The 16,209-nt window shown below is 43.3% G+C and overlaps 1 protein-coding gene and 1 long non-coding RNA gene across 5 annotated transcripts in view; one reads left to right on the top strand and one right to left on the bottom strand.

The window, feature by feature from the left end:
* The window catches only part of NR3C2 (nuclear receptor subfamily 3 group C member 2), a 302,223-nt gene that overhangs the window by 219,703 nt on the left and 66,311 nt on the right, over positions 1-16,209 (top strand). The gene's annotated exons all lie outside the window — the stretch shown is intronic.
* On the bottom strand, positions 7,958-13,854 carry LOC311582565. The gene is made up of 4 exons (XR_014774145.1): positions 13,817-13,854; positions 10,942-11,161; positions 9,270-9,489; positions 7,958-8,999 (listed from the first exon to the last, which is right to left on the bottom strand). It is a non-coding gene; the product is annotated as an uncharacterized lncRNA (long non-coding RNA).

The following is a 16,209-nucleotide window of genomic DNA, read 5'->3' as shown; positions in this document are numbered from 1 at the left end:
ATCATGTAGTCATCTCAATACACGCAGAAGAAGCTTTTAACAGACTCCAACACCTTTCCATGATACAAGCTTGGAAGAAACTTAGAAAGCATAGTGCAACAACGATGACGAACCCCAGCCAACACTGTACTAAGTGGGGGACACTCAAGTCATTCCCACTAAAATCTGACAAGACAAGGGTGCTAACTTTCTTTACTCTTATGCAATATAGTGCCTGAGATCTTAGCCAGAGCGATAAGAAAATGAAGAGAATGAGTACAGATGGGAAAGGGAGAAGTCAAAGCATCCTTATCTGCACTTGGTGTGATGTGGAACATGGGACTGTGGAGGTTTCACCGCAGCACCTTTAGAACTGAAGAACACTTTAGGCAGACTAGCAAACACAAACGGAGCTCGGGAAAATCAGTGGTCATGTGTACCAATACAGAACATGCTGAGAACGAAGTGAGGAAAACAATCTCATTCACAGTTGCCTGAAAAAAAAAAAAGAAAAGAAAAAGCCAAGCCAGGCGTGGTGGCACACGCCTTTAATCCCAGCATTCGGGAGGCAGAGGCAGGCAGATCGCTGTGAGTTCGAGGCCAACCTGGTCTACAAAGCGAGTCTCTGACAGGGCTACACAGAGAAACTCTGTCTCAGAAAGCCAAAAAAAAAAAAAAAAAAAAAAGCCTTGGAATCAACCTAACCAAAGAAGTGAAAGAGCTCTGCAATAAAAACTTTAATACACTAAACGAAGAAACAGAAAGGGACACCGGAAGGAATGTGTGGGTTAGAATAATTACCGTTGGCAAAGTGGATATGGTACTAAACACAACCTGCAGCTTCAGAGCAGGCGTCTTTGAAACTCCAGTGCCAGTCTTCGCCGAGACAGAAAAACTACATGACAATCTCAACACTCGTGGGGAGATGTTAAACTTCCCAGGGTAACCAAAGCCAGTCTGAGCAAGAAGAACAGTGCTGGAGGCCTTGTACTGTGCCTACAAGCTATCCTGCACAGCCACTGTCACCGAATATTGTGATGCCAGCAGAGGAATAGGCCTGAATCAGTGGATATTATAGAGGAACCAGGTGTAAACCCAGTCACCTGAGTTCTGACAAAGACATCAAAAGTAAACATTCGAGAGATGACAACCTCCTCAATAAATCTTTGGGGAATAATGAAAGTAGATCCTGATCACTCACCCGCTTGAATATCATTTCCAAATGGATCAAAGACTTTGGTGGAAGACCTACAATTCTGAAGAAGTTAAAAGAACAAAGTGGGAAAACAAGATACAAGTATAGACAAGAACTTTCTGAAAGGGACTCTGATCACTTAGTGAATGGTGTCAACCACTGATAAATGGGGTTCCAGGAAGGTAAAGAGCCTCTACGAACCAAAGAAGACAATCAAATGAAAAGCAAACAAATACACACATACACAAAAACAAAACAAAACAAGAACAAAAACCAGCGCATATGGCAGAAGATTAATATATGGCATATATTAATACCATAATTATATATATATAATAAAAAATATATGGTGTGTATATGTATGATATATATATATATGGAATAACAAACCAAAATACAATCAGTAAATAAGTTAATGAAATTAACAGACATTTCTCAAAATGTGTAGTACAAATGGCTAGCTAACATGAAAATATTCAGTATCATTGGCCATCTACGAAATGGTATAAGATTTCCTCTCTACCCCTTCAAAATGGCAGTCATTAAGAAAACAAGTAACAAATCCTGTCCAAGGTACAGACAGCAAGAAGTCTACACTGCTGAAGGACATGTGAAGAAACTCAGCCACCATGGAAAGGGACAACCCTGGAAAAGCTAAAAGCAATCTACCATGGAATCCAGCTGCAATCTCTTCTAGATATTTATCTAAAGGATTCGAAGGCAGCATATCAGAGGTGGCTGCACGTCTGTGTGTACAGCTGCACGTCTGTGTGTATAGCTACACTTTTCATCAGTAGAGGATGGATGAGGAAATGGTATGTTAGTACACATACAATGGAGCTTTCCTACAACTGTGTCATTTGCAACTGGACATATTAAACAAATTTAGTCAATCTACAAAGACCGTTACCACATGCCCTCTCTCACTTGTAGATCCTAGATTTTGTGTAGACAGATGAATCATGTATGTATATGTCATGAAAATGGCAAGCTTTGTATGAGTACAAAGGAAACTGATATGCAGGGTGGTGACAAAAGAGAGGGTGGCTGAGTGTGGGGGCAACGTTTTCAAATTTATTATATACTTCCATGAAATTTTTCTGATCAATGCACCTGTCATATAGTTATTAAGATATTATTAAAAGATAAAGTAGTAAGCTTTTCTGTCGCAAATAAAAGTCAACAGAGTGAAGGGACAACCTACATAGAGGAGAAGATACTTGCTAGCTGCTCATCTGACAGAGCTATCCAGAGTATAAAAGGAACTCAAACATTTTTAACAAGAAACAAGGAACCTGATTTTCAGAAGAGGGAATCCCTTTAAATAGATACCTAAAAAAGAAATAATTCAAGGGATCAACAAATGGTCCCTTGGCCATTTATATGGGAATGATACTCAGTATCACTAGCCACGATGGAAATCAAGATCAGAACTAAACTTGGTAGGTAACTAGCATCCTAGTAAAGTGGCTATTTAAAATTCTGGCAGAGATGTACAGAAAAAGAACTTGTATACACTGTTAATGGGACTATAAATTGTTATGGCTACTATGATGACCAGTATGATCAATGATAAATAGATACATAAATGATAGAGAGATAGATAGATAGATAGATAGATAGATAGATAGATAGATAAGTGATAGGTGGACGATAGATGGGCAGTTGATAGATAGTTAGATGATAGAGATAGAAAGATATAAGATAGATGATAGGTATATGGATAGATAGGTAGATAGATGATAGATTAAGTAGATAGATGATAGAGATAAAGAGACAGAATAATGATAAATATAGATTGATCAATAGATGATTGATTGACAGAGAGATGGTAGATAGATAGATAGATAGATAGATAGATAGATAGATAGAATAATAGATTAATCAATAGATAGATGATAGAGGGAGATATAGATAGAAAGGTAAATTGATAGGTATATAGATGAGAGAGAGAAGATAGAAAGATAGATTGATATGTATATAGATGATAGAGATAAACAGACAAAATAATGATAGACATAGATTGGTCAATAGATAGATGATATATAGAGAGATGACAGAAAGATTGATAGGTATATAGATGACAGAGAGAGATGAAAGATAGAAAGATAGGTTGATAGGAATATAGATGATGAAGATAGATAGATAGATAGATAGATAGATAGATAGATGATAGATAGAGTGGATATACAGATTTCTACCCTATAATCAAGTCTATCTCACCCTTATAGATATCTATTCAACTAAATGAAATTAGCATGCCAAAGAGATGCCTGCATGGTAATGTTCACTGAGGAACTGTTCTGAATATCTAAGATGTGGAGTCAGCCTAGCTGCTCAGGAACATAAGAATGAACAAAGACAGTGTGCTACAAGTACACAGTGGGATAATCTTCAACCATAAAACAGAATACAATTGTTTTGTTTGAAAGAGGATGGTAAAGCTGAAAGGCGTTATAGTTAAGTGATATAAGGCAGACACAGGACGACAGCTGTCACACAGTCTCATATGTGGAAGCTCAAACTGCCAGCATGAAAAGTAGAGTAATGGTTGGTAGAGACTGAGTAAGGGAGCGGGGTGGGGAGGCGGCTGGATTTGATCACTGCACACGTAGGCACAGAAAACACATCAAACTGCACGCTCACTAAAGTGTAAAGTCAATGCGTATTAACAGCAATGGAAGTTATAAAACAAGTACCCATTATTGTGAAAGTAGTTTTCTCTAAAGATGGAGTGGGCAAGATATTTGCTGATTGAAAAGTAATGATTTACCATTAGACACAGTGTTTCTTAAAAGCTGAACTAGCAGAGCTAATAAAAGTGGCCCCAGGAGAAACATGACCTCCTTATTTTAAAAAAAAAGGTCTGTTGATGACAATGATCAGTATTTGGAAGAATCCCTGAAAATAGTATCTTAAGTCAATGTATTTGTCTTTCCCTTCCCATTCTAATGTACTCTTACAGAGAGACATGTTAGACAGTGTTGTGTCTCAGTAAACAATGGCTTTAAGGCAATGATAAGAACATGTAGATTGAATGTTCATTTTCAGAGACAAAGGTGGGCTTCGAGTCCTCAGAAAAGGCACAGGGAAAGAGTGGCCTTAGCATTCTGTATCCGAAAGGGGAAAGAGATGGGAACGGGAGGGATGGTTCAGTAGCGGGCCCTCAGGATGGCTCAGGGGGTGAAGGTCTTGCAGCCAAGCCTTATGGCCTAAGTTTAATTCCATCCCCAGGACTCACATGGGAAGAAGTGACTCCACAAAGTTGTCCTTTGACCTTTGCACACATGCACATCCTCCAAATAATAAACAACGTGTAATTCTAACCTGTCAATTTTAAAACAAAATACAGAAGCTACAAGAAAGGGACCTGATCCGGTCTGTAGTTTTCCAGGAGATAAGGACCCAGTGTGGCCATGTCACCCTGTGTCACTGCCTTGCTGGTCTGTCTTCACCCTAAATCTTGGACCCATGGAAACATTTGTACATGCTTCAAGAGGCAAGAAAGAGCAGAAGGTGTCGGGGTGGCCTCCTGTCCCGACCCAAAGTAAAATACAAAGGGACGGTCGGCTTGTGAAGTCCTCTGCACCCTCCAGAGATTTTCTCTTGTGTTGTCTGTTCTCCAGGAAGTGTCACCTTGACCCACTTCTCCATCCTCACTCAACAGAGATGGCGAAGTCACCTTATAAATTTTTTTAGATGTTACGGTACACAGGATGGTTCACTGGCTTACAAGCCAAGTTACGGGGGGAGGGAGGGGTCAGGGAATCTTTCTCTAGCTAAGATATTTACTCAAAATACTCTGGAGCTGAAAACAAGAGCCAAAACAAAAGGAAAAGCTAAAGAAAGTGTCTGCTTGGTTGACTGACTCAAAGGTCTACTTTGCTTGTTTGTTTTTTTCCTCCAGCTATCTGATTTATTTTTCCATTAATGAAATCCAAAGCCTCCCTTTGGGTTGAGATTCAAAAGGAATGGGTTTCCCAGACTGAGCGCACCGCTGGTTTGTTTTCATCCCTAAAACACACATCCTGTCCCCACCCTAGGGCTCTGAGTCACCCCTGCAAATGGCCCTAATCTTGTCACCAGTCCTCTGGACCTTCTGCAGGCAGGACCGTCTCCAGCATTCATCTCCACTGTTAGGAGCTGTTCCTGCTGAGGTGATATGTGTGGCTTGTAGGACAAAGCCATCTCTGTCGCTTCTAATGGGGGCCTTTCATTTGTACCAGGTGCATAAGAAAGGCCAAGAATAAAATACCTGGATTCCTGTGTGTATTCACTTCATATTGCTCTAGTAACAATTACCAACTTATTAGTTTAAATGAGATTATGTGAAAATTTATTTTTGTATAAATGTGCAGTCTAGAAGTCTAAAATGGGTCTTGCCTGAGCTCAAGTCAATGCATCGGCAGGTTGAGGCTGTTTGAGGAGGCGGGAGGAGGGATCTACTCGCTCATCTTCCCCAACTCCCGAGAGCTAGCTACTTTCAGTGATGGCTTCAGTTGCCGTGTGAGCTGATACCTTCCTAGGCTCCAGGAATGTCTTTAGGCACTTCATTTGTTCCTTCTGCATTGCTGTGACTGAAAAGCTTGGCGGGATAAGAAGGAAGGACAGGCTTGCTCACTGTCACAAGGAGTTTCAGCCCACGGAGGTGGGGACAGCACGGCACAGAGCTCAATGGTGACGGAGCCTGAGACAGAACCACTCAGAGCACTGTGATTCTGAAGCGGTCTTCAAAGGAAAGGTGATCTTCCGCTAACCAGGACCTACCCCCTAATGTCACAGCCACCCAACCGTGCCACCCAACCGTGCCACCCAACCGTGCCACCCAGTGGGGACTAAGCATTTGAAACACACCTGTTGGGGACACTTGACATCCCCCAACAGAGACAATTGTTGTATTCAGGATAGTTTGTCATAACCTGTTTCCCACTGAAACATATCACTGTGCTGACCTTGGAGTGCCTTCCTGATTCTGGTCCTCCAAGCCTTTGCTTCCCTCCCCCACTGCTACCCTAATATTCCCCACACTAATACCATTCTGCTTTCTCTGGAGTCCCTCTGAATTCTGGCACATGGCCTCCTGGCTGTACCTTTGTCCACACAGTTCTGAAGTGGCCCACTCCTTCCTCCTCATTGCGGATACACATCTATCACCAACCCAGTCTCAAACACCACCTCAAACACACAAAAACACTCCTCAAAGATGGTTTTTACACAGTGAGGAAAGACTTCCTTCTTTCTCCATAACTATTAAGACTCTGTCTTGCTTCCTCTAACTGAGTTGCTTGTTCTCTGCTGGCTGCTTCCAAGGCTCTGTCAGGGCACCAACCACACTACACTGCAATTATTTGTTTATAGGCATCACATGCCTTCAGCCTGTCAGAACTGGCTTGCCTCCTTTTCTTTAGACTAAAGCACTTCAGTGCAGAATGTGCTTAGTAGATACTGTTGAACGAGTGGACAGAAATATGGTTAAACCTCCTGGCTACATTAATAAAATAAATCCACCCCCACCAACATCTAGTTAAATAATTATTAAAGACAACAAGTGTTTTTTGTTTAAGCTAATCCCATAACAAATTCCGAGAGCACAGCTTTATTGAAGTTTTTTGACAATATAATTTTCCAGCCTTTCTGGTTCTCAGCCTGTGGGTCTCGACCCCTTTGAGTGTTGAATGACCTTTTCACAAAAGTCACTAAGACCATTGGAAAAACAGATCTTTACATTATGGTTCATAACAATAGCAAAATTACAGCTACGAAGTAACAACAAAAATAATTTTATGTTTGGGGGCATCATGACAACATGAGGAACTGTATTAAAGGGTCCCAGCATTAGGAAGGTTGAGAACCAGTGAGCTACAGGAAAGTATGGTTTCCAAAATGTCTGTGTCCCATGGGTGGTTCAGTGGTAGAAGTCTCGCCTGCTAAAAAAGCCTGGTCTCGGTCTACTATTTCTGTTAGTGTGATCTGGAGGTTTCTTCAGTGATAATGTACGGAAGAAATGAGTTCACACTTCGCCCTTAAGAAGGAGGCTCAGGCGATGTTGAACCTCAGCTTGTTGCTTGTTTGCTATGGTTTCTGTCATAGGCATGAAGGAATAGCATTTCAGACTAACTTCGTGCTGCCAAATTGGGAATCCCAGCCTGGTCTGATAGGTTTTGGTTAAACATTAAGTTCAAGGTGGAAAGTTATGGTGAGTTAGCCTAAAATAAAAGGGCAGATAAGGTAGCCCCTCCCCCACAAACAAAAGTGAAGGCCGACGGGATGGCTATATCCCAGCACCCGAGAGGCAAGCAGGTGATCCAGTTCAAGGCCAGCCTGTTCTATGTAGTATCTGCAGGCCAGCCAGGGCTACATCATAAGCACCTGCCTCAAAGACAAAGGAAACAGAAAACTACAGGAGTGGAGCAAAGACGAAAACATGGCTGAGGAGCTAGATGGAGCATAGCATCACCCAGATTGTCACCCAGGGTCCCTGTTGGGGAGAGTAGAGAGTTGGGGTGGGCAAATCACCTGCATTCGCAGGGATTTCAAGACGGACAGAACCCTCAGCCGGGGTCTCAGTGGCCAGCCAAGAGGAGACTGGTAATACACACATACATCTGCCCAGGCTTGAGGGCCACTTAGACAGAAGCCCACCCCAAAACAAGAGCGTGTGACTGTGCACGCAGGGTAACATAGCCTTGCCATTTCTTCATGTTGGAGCCATTTGTAATCAGACACTGAACCTGGCCTGGCCCGGGGCAGCCACTCTTGGGATAAGATAAGAAGCGCCCCTATGGAAGACGAGAAATAGTCTTTAAACTCAGGGGTGTGGACCTGTTACCCCCAGGTGGTGGCATCAGGAAGTTGATCCTGGGGAGCAGACCTGCCACACATCGGGAAGGAAGAGTTGTGGGGAGGCCCTATTTCATCACAGGAACAAATGTTCTTTTTAACGGGTGGCTTGTAAAGAGGTCTATTGTATAAAGCCCAACTTAAATTTAATGTGAGGGTGAATGTTGAAATGGGCCATTACTCATTTTTTTTTATGAGGGTGGCAACATACAGGATGTGCACTTGTCAGTCCGTACACACGCCCTTTGGGTGTGGTGGGTACTTGGCTGCCTCACCAGTTGTAAACTTGATGATATAATTACCGTACACTTGGGGACTCTTTCCAGGGGCTGTGTGTGCGCGCCCAGGTTGCGTGCAGATTTTGTTAGTGCTTTTTTTGTGTGTGCTCGTGCCCCACATAACAAGCTGGAACACTGAAAAAATGGCTGAGTTCCAGGTATAGATAGGCGCTGTTGTCCTTGCAACACTCCTGGCCTCTCGGGGGACATCGGGGAAGCACAGCTGGTCCAGCCTCCAGTGGACAGAGTGGCCAATTCTCACCCCCAGATATTTGCTGTCTTGAGGAAAGCAAGCTAGTATTGCCAGATTTTAAGAATGTTAGCAATACAGATTTGTGTGAAAATTTCCAGATTTTGGAAATGAGGAAATTTTTCTTGTACAGTTCAGTGTCCAGTGTATGACGCCTGCTGAGAGGAAAGCTATAGATGCGTGGGGCGTCGGCATGCTTCTCCTGTCAGTCCACGGTCGCTTGCTGTCTGTGCAGTCCAGGGATTTCCGCCTCTGCCTGGCCCTTTCTTCCTGTTTTAAGGACTTCCTTAATGTAGACTACTGCCTCTCAGCCAGGGGTGATTCTCTCCCAGAATGGACATGTGAAGATCTGGAACCCTTTCTGGTTTCCCAGCTGGGAGGCTGGAGTGGGTATCGGCATCCAATGGGTAGAGGACTAAGTCCGCCACTGAACAGTCCGTGGCGCACAGGACTGTCCCTGCAGCCATGAAGCGTCCAACCCAAAGTGACAGCGGAGTGGCAGAGAGCAAAATGTTAATGTCCTCTTTCTTTCCTCCCTCCCTCCCTCCTCCCTTTCCTTTCCTCCCACCCCTCCCTCCATATCCCTCCCTCTCTCCCTTCAGTGTTGCTCAGTCCCCCTCTGTTTTTTTCCTCCTTCAGACTGTTTAAATTGGTAGCTCGCAGTTTCACAAGCAAGAAGACCGGCATGTGCAAATCTAAGAATGAGAGCCCCAGAGCCTCCACTTACATTTATTCTGATATGTGAGCCTTGGGAAGCCCAAGATTCTGGATGGAAAATTCATCCCGGGTCTTCCCCGGCGTGGTCTGGGGACCAGCTTGGATGAGTGGGGCAGTCAGCACTGTTGCCATGGTCCCTGGGTTCTCATCTTTCACCATGGGCTTTCTGTTAGATGCTGTTGCCCCTCTGAAGCCATCCAGCACAAAAGGCGCTCCACCGACACTTGTGTCTTGGAAGGAAATAAATTAAAATGTAGTTGTGTGTGAAGACCGAAAGCATATGCCGTTGTGATATTTACCTCTTACTCCTGGCCCAGGCGGCTAAATAGTGTGTTCCCAGAATTTGTAATTTCCTCAATTTTTGGTTAAAGTCTCCTATGTAAGCATAAGGATCCTTTTGTAGTGGCTCCCTGCAGACACAAATATAAACTTTTGGTTTTATTCTAAGCACAAGAACAAAATAGGAGAGAGGGAGAGCACGCCTGCGTACTAACCACATATAGTTGATGATATGGAGAGTAATTCATATGAGTGGTTTCTTTACTAAACAGTTGTAATTTAAATGTCGTAAACTATTAACTTCCTAAGGGCAGTTGTAGGGATGTGACATCTATCTATCAAATGTTGCGCAGTACTTGGAAAGACGGACTATTTCTACCTTAGTAGTTAACTGGCTTTGGCTCATACAGAACGCTGTACATGTCTTCATTACTAGAGTATTGGTTATGATGCATAGTGTTTTGAGTGTAGTTGTATTAAGCATCTTCTTGATATATAAATCAGAGAATGACATGTGGCAGCGACTGGGTGACCTAGCGAGGCCTGTCCATGGGTATCTTGTTACCAGAACACCGGTGTCCTACCACATGCAAGGGACATTTAAGCCTTATGCAAACACTGGTGACATTGGCCACCTGACCAAGAATCCTGGAGGTCTGCAGCCTCCAACTTCATCAGCTTCCTGCTGTGGTTCTTGAGAAACTTTATGTGACCACTGTGGAATTCTGGTTGGATAACCAGACCCCTTGCCCTAGCCCTGATGTTCTACCCACATGCCTTCGTGGAGGACACCGGCCTGACTTTGCTCACACGGCTAGAGTTGTTTTCAGGGAGACAAGCCTACCCTGGGGCTTCGAATGCAGCTTCACAGGCCTGCTTTGTTCCTCTGAAAAGCTCCTTAGAGATGGAGCTGCAGTGGTCACATTGGGAAGTCTTACTAGTTTGAGATAACCAGAAAAGCGTTTGTTCATTTGTTTACCTACCTACTCTTCCCTTCACTTTTCCATTGTGTTTATTCACTGTCTACTGTACTCCATTTAGCAAAATACCCCAAATCTGGCTTCACAACCAGAAACCAAAGGAGAATTGGAAGTATATCAGGACACAGGGCATGGCTGCATGGTCTTTACCTCTGTGGTCCCACCGTGAAGGGAGATTATGTCTAATGGGGGGGGGGGGCGGCTAAGACTAACTGTGGGTCCAGAACACAGCCAATAAGGACTAGAAATTCTCTAAGAGAAATTACAGCTTCCTATGATCCCTATTCAAATATGGGGATTAAAGATTATGGCGAGGATTAAAGTTTGTGTTTCTCTTGGTGTGTAACTTGAATCGATCTGAAAACTGTAACATGAAACTGGCCTTTATCCAAGTCATCAGAGAGGGTCCGACTCTCCACTGACCTTCAAGATCCCTCCAGACGTGGGGTGACAGCCCATCATATCACGCCGGAAAGAACCAGCTCGAACACTAACGGTGGCAGCCACGGAATCCACCCATGCACTTCCTGAAGAGCTCCATGGAGAGGTGTGGCAGTCACTACGTTCCAGATGACTTTGGTGTGAAGGGAAACCAACCTCGGGAGCAGAAGCAAAGCTAAGGAGGAAGTGGTGAGGCCAGCAGCTGGAGAGAAGACACAGAGGCTAGGTTTTCCCTTACTGTGAATGGAAGGCTACATTAAGAGTCACTGAAGGGACGGTGGAGTTTAAATGAATTACTAACACTGTTTCCAGTGCGAACTGAGATTTCCCAAGACATGCTTTCAGAAAGATCTACTTTTCCTTCAGAAGTTCTCCTCTGGGCAGCTCACCCTCACAGCTTCAATCACATTTCCACAGAAGCCCGTGGTCCTGTCTCATGTAAAATAAATGATAAACTTCTACTGTGCCCTAGCTTCTGACTCCAGAAGCTTTCTCTCTTCCTTGCACTTCTGCTGTTCTTGCTTATGTTTTGGTTTTGGTTTTTTTGTTTTGTTTTGTTTTTTGTTTTTTTTACGGAAGGAGGTTGCTGTTTGTTTGTCGGTCTGTTTCGGCTAAATCATGTTAATGTGAAGAATACTTTTGAAATGAAGACACAAACCATAGTCTCTTAAAAGAGCTTTTGTTCAGCCTATGATGCTGGACTGGTTTTGAGGGAGTCTCCAGCACTCTGGAATTTACACTGTGGCAGAAGACCAAAGGAAGAAAAAGAAGTGAGCCTTGTAAACAGCTGGGCAGGGCAGGCCTATGTGGGGCCTGCTGCTGCTCCCAGCCTGCCCTTCGGATCTGCAGGACTGACCCCTGAACCCCAGTACGCTGAAAGGGACCCAAGGAGCCACTTTTTTACTGCTTCAAAACAGGCCAGTTTGGTTTGGCTCCATTTGATCCGGGAGTTTTCAGACCAACTCTACCAGTATCCTGACGAGAACCCAGCCTAGAAAAATAACTTTTTTTTTTCAACTCTATGCATCATTGGCTACTATTAATTCTTAATTTAGGCTTATTCTGATAATGTCAGAGGAATAAAATGTGGAATAATATTTATTTTAGAAGCTATAAACATTGACATTTGTTTTCCCTTTCCTCGCGCATGCTTGGTCCTTCCCCTGACTTGAGTGGCGCCCTGTGAACTCAAGACTGTGTGCATCCCTGGTCCTTCAACATATTAGTGTTAGCTTATCATTGAGGAGATTTTTAAATGCTATCTGGCTTCATCATCTCCTGTGTGTAAAATATTCTTTACAGCGGAGCCACAGTTCTCAGAAAGGGATTCTATTTTCTGTGTAGTTCCAGTTGTGAAGTTTTGTTCACTGCTAGTTTCTGTTAGGTTATTTAGCCTTTCCTGTACTGTTGCTCTTCAACAGTTTACATGACTTTTTAATTGCAATATTATTATTTAATATTGTTTAATATTATTAACATTAATTATTTATATGAATTACTATTAGTTAATCTTATCTAATCACAATATAATCCAGTAATTTACTTTCATGTAAATAATGTAAAAGATTACTTACAATCTGGTTCAAATTAAGCTGTTTTTTTTTTACAGTAAACATGCTTCTAATTAATTGTCATTGAAAAATAATTAGAATTGCAGTGCTATAGCTATGAGAAAATACTTTACAGAAACATTGAACTAAGAAGGAAGAATTCGTTTTCAAAAAACTTACCATTGAAGATAAAACTTGATTGATCTTTCAGTCTTTGTGTTTTCCTTCATTGATAGTTTTTATTTCTTTTACCTGTTTAGATTTATTTTCATTTCATTTGCTATATGTATGTTTTGTGTGTGTTTGTTTTGCCCACATGTATGTATACATGTATGTACCTACACATACATGTAGGCAAAACATAATATATATACATATATATAAAACATGCATGTGTGTGCATGTGTGTGTGTGTGTGTGCATGCGTGCATGTGTGTGTGCTGCATTCATGCTTAGTGCCCATGCAAATCAGAAGAAGGCATCAGATCCCCTGGAGCTGGAGTTATGGGTGGCTGTGAACCAACATGCAGGTTCTGAAAACTAAAGTGCTGCTCGTTACCGCTGGACCATCTTTCCAGATCCTAGCTTTTATTTCTTATGCACATACACCATATGGTCTTTTTTCAAAAATCTGAAATATGTTGGAGTTAGGCAGCTTTCTTAGGTGCCTCAGAATTCTCTGGTATGTGCCACGTTTTAAGGCCTCTGGATGCTATTAAGGAAACACGGAGACCACCGTGGTAGGGCAGCAACAGGGGCTCAGAAGAAGAGTGTGAGAGGAGCACTCATGAGCGTGAAATGCGGGCCGATGGCCTTGTGCGCTTATGTAATACTCTACTGAGCCGTGTGTAAAGACAGTGTTCTGCTAGTGTGGTACCTCCCTCCTCTGCCTGTTAAGTAAACGTTTTGGAATCCAGGGTCTCCTGCATACTAAACATACTTTCTGCCACTGACCCCCCAAACTCTTCGTTTTCCCGTGTTTTATTTGCATGAAGTAGGTCTCACCAAGCTAACTAGCAGCATGAGGAGGCCGGTCTGCGCAGGACCATCCTGTGGGCTTTCTGCTTAGTAAGGGGCCTCCCTTCTGCTTGATAAGGGGCCTCCCTTCAGCTTCATCCTGCTCAGCCTGAGCTCACCAGGGATGCTGAGGACTCGGGATGGCATAGCCCATGGCACAGACCACTAAGCTGGTCACTGAGGTCATTTAGGTCACTGCCTCCTGCCACTTTGCCATAGCTTATTCACCTCTGCAACCTTGTTACAATGGTAGTGCTTCTTCATAAACCTTTCCTAATGAGTCTATTTACCTGGCAGACCAACGAGCTCCGCTCCATGGAACGCGTTCTCTGCGCATGCGTGTGCCGAGAAGGCCCCTGTTGCCGCTGTTAAAGAATTTGCCCTTTGAAGGAGGAGTCTTTTTCTGGATGGCCGTAACTATTATCATGCTAGCGTTTCTTATTTCATATTACAGTTTTATGTTTCTGCTTTTTTAGAGGGAAAGAGAGAGTCTTACTTTGTAGCCCAGGTTTTCCTTGAACTCACTGTGTCGCCCAAGCTAGCTTTGCACAGGTGGCCATCCTCCTGCATCAGTCACCCAAGTACGAAACCATAAGTATATGACGCCATACCTAGTTTTTCTTCCTTTAACTCAGTATTATATTGTAAAAGTACTGAGAAGCTTTGCAAATATATCAGTCTTTGACCTAGGTATCCCCAGAGAATAGTATTTATGGAGACCAATATCTATATTTTCTGAAGATTGTTAATTTGATTTAAAAGTGGGTGTCCAAAAACTCAGTGATCATGTGCAGTATTCTTTTAGGGCTTTGGTTCCTAGAAAAACATAGATTCCTCCTTTGATAAATTCTAGCTCTTAGGCAAAGAGACAGCTTTGCTCCCTGCCTTTTTTAGAGCTCTCTTCCAATTGCAGTGAAGGTCACATACGTAGGAGCAAAATAAAAGTCTTGCACTGTATTGCCCGTCGGCGCAGCCCCGGTATGTGGTTGGTTGCACTGCCCTGGGGATTACAATACAGGCCTGTGAACTGGCTGCGGTGGCTATAGGCCTTCTGTTTAATACGCTCATCTTTCACTAAGCGGAGCCAGTGGTGACGCTGTAGACAGCTGATCTCCAGATCCTTCCTGACCCCTTTGGAGTTAGGCGTCTGCTTAGATGTCGGCCACAGGTGTTGTATGGGATTTCCAGGTCTTTACCTGTCAGCCACACCCTCCCAGCTATACAATGTGATGACAGTATGCGGTGGCCTGTCATTCCATCAGTCACTTTACCTTCTGAACAGTGGTGGGAACACAGCACCTACCTCCTGAGACATGAATGAAGATTAAATGCAATATTTTCAAGGGAAGCCATCTCAGAGCTCACCTTGCGTATAGCTCTTTGGTTTACCATTGATCACCTCCCAACTCATAAATGTACTCTTGGGATTAGAAGAAAAGGAAGTATTTTTAAATTTGGAACCAAGCAAACAGCACTGTAGCTTGTAATGAGGAGAGTGCATCTTAAAAATATGTCTGGGGTTGGAGGGCGTTAGTTGGGGTTTTTCTTCACAGCTCCAAAAATTCTTTCAAACATCTGAAGTCACAGTGTTTGCCCTTTGTGCATATTTTTGAAGGCTGTTGCTCAGATTCTATCTTACCACACTTGCAAGCATAAGGGGTTCATTCCTGTGTTTCAGACAACTGTAAACACAGCAGCTTCTTTGACATTGGCATAACACTGGAATATGCATCACAGGGTCTTCCTGACTTTCACAACAGGGCTCCAGATCTCCAAAACTCTTCCAATCACTCATTTCTACCTTAGGGCTGAGCTGTACCGAGCAGCAGGGTGCCTGCTGCCAAGATCTCAGGGTGTTTAGAATGCAGTATTGCCTGCTCCTGCTGGCAGCAAACTCCAGGCCCTCCGTGAAATATTCTGGGATGCTCAGAGGACATTCTCCTGTCGTCTGACCTAAATCCCTTCTTTGGTCCTCTAAAGCCTTTGTATCTTATCTCACCCTCGGTGAAAAAGAAAATTAGGTAGTCATCACAATTAAGAAAATATCTCTTCAAGTCTTCAAAGTACTACTGGGTGGGGCAGGGAGGATCAAAAATGAAAGTAAAGCTACTAGACTTTTCACCAGACACTACTCAGAAGACGTGGGAAAAGTCCTATTCTCTCTCTCTCTCTCTCTCTCTCTCTCTCTCTCTCTCTCTCTCTCTCTCTCTGTCTCAATGTTTGATTCAGGGATTCATGGAGATTTTCAGTGTTGTGCACTGTGATAGCTTCTCAAGGTTGTTCAACACGGGTGTTTAGTAGAAATTGTCACTGGAGCATGCAAGCCACTACACTGTCTAGCCACTCCCCACAGACCCTTGTCCCAAGTGCCAGAGGGAACTTTAGAATTAGAAGGTAGTGTTGGCATCTTTAATTTTTAAATCTATCTTGTGATATTGGGGTTCCTTATTTTGCCGCCTTCCTTCTCCACTCTTTATCCCTCCTAACCCTTCCAACACCCCAACACTAGGTAGGAGAGAAAGAAGGTTAGTGGGGAGAAGGGGCAGAGTTCTCTTTGGCTACTTCTTGCTGGTTAGGGTCGTTGGGTACTTTGGGGAAAGTCCAATCTTCGTTTGAGGGTATCTCTGACTTCTTCACCTACTTCCTCCTCTAACTCCTCCTCCCCTGGCTGGCAGGAAGTCCA

Source organism: Acomys minous (assembly GCF_964271855.1).
Source record: "Acomys minous genome assembly, chromosome: 14".
NCBI classification, from domain to species: Eukaryota; Metazoa; Chordata; class Mammalia; order Rodentia; family Muridae; genus Acomys; species Acomys minous.
This window is presented reverse-complemented; position numbering and strand designations above follow the sequence as displayed.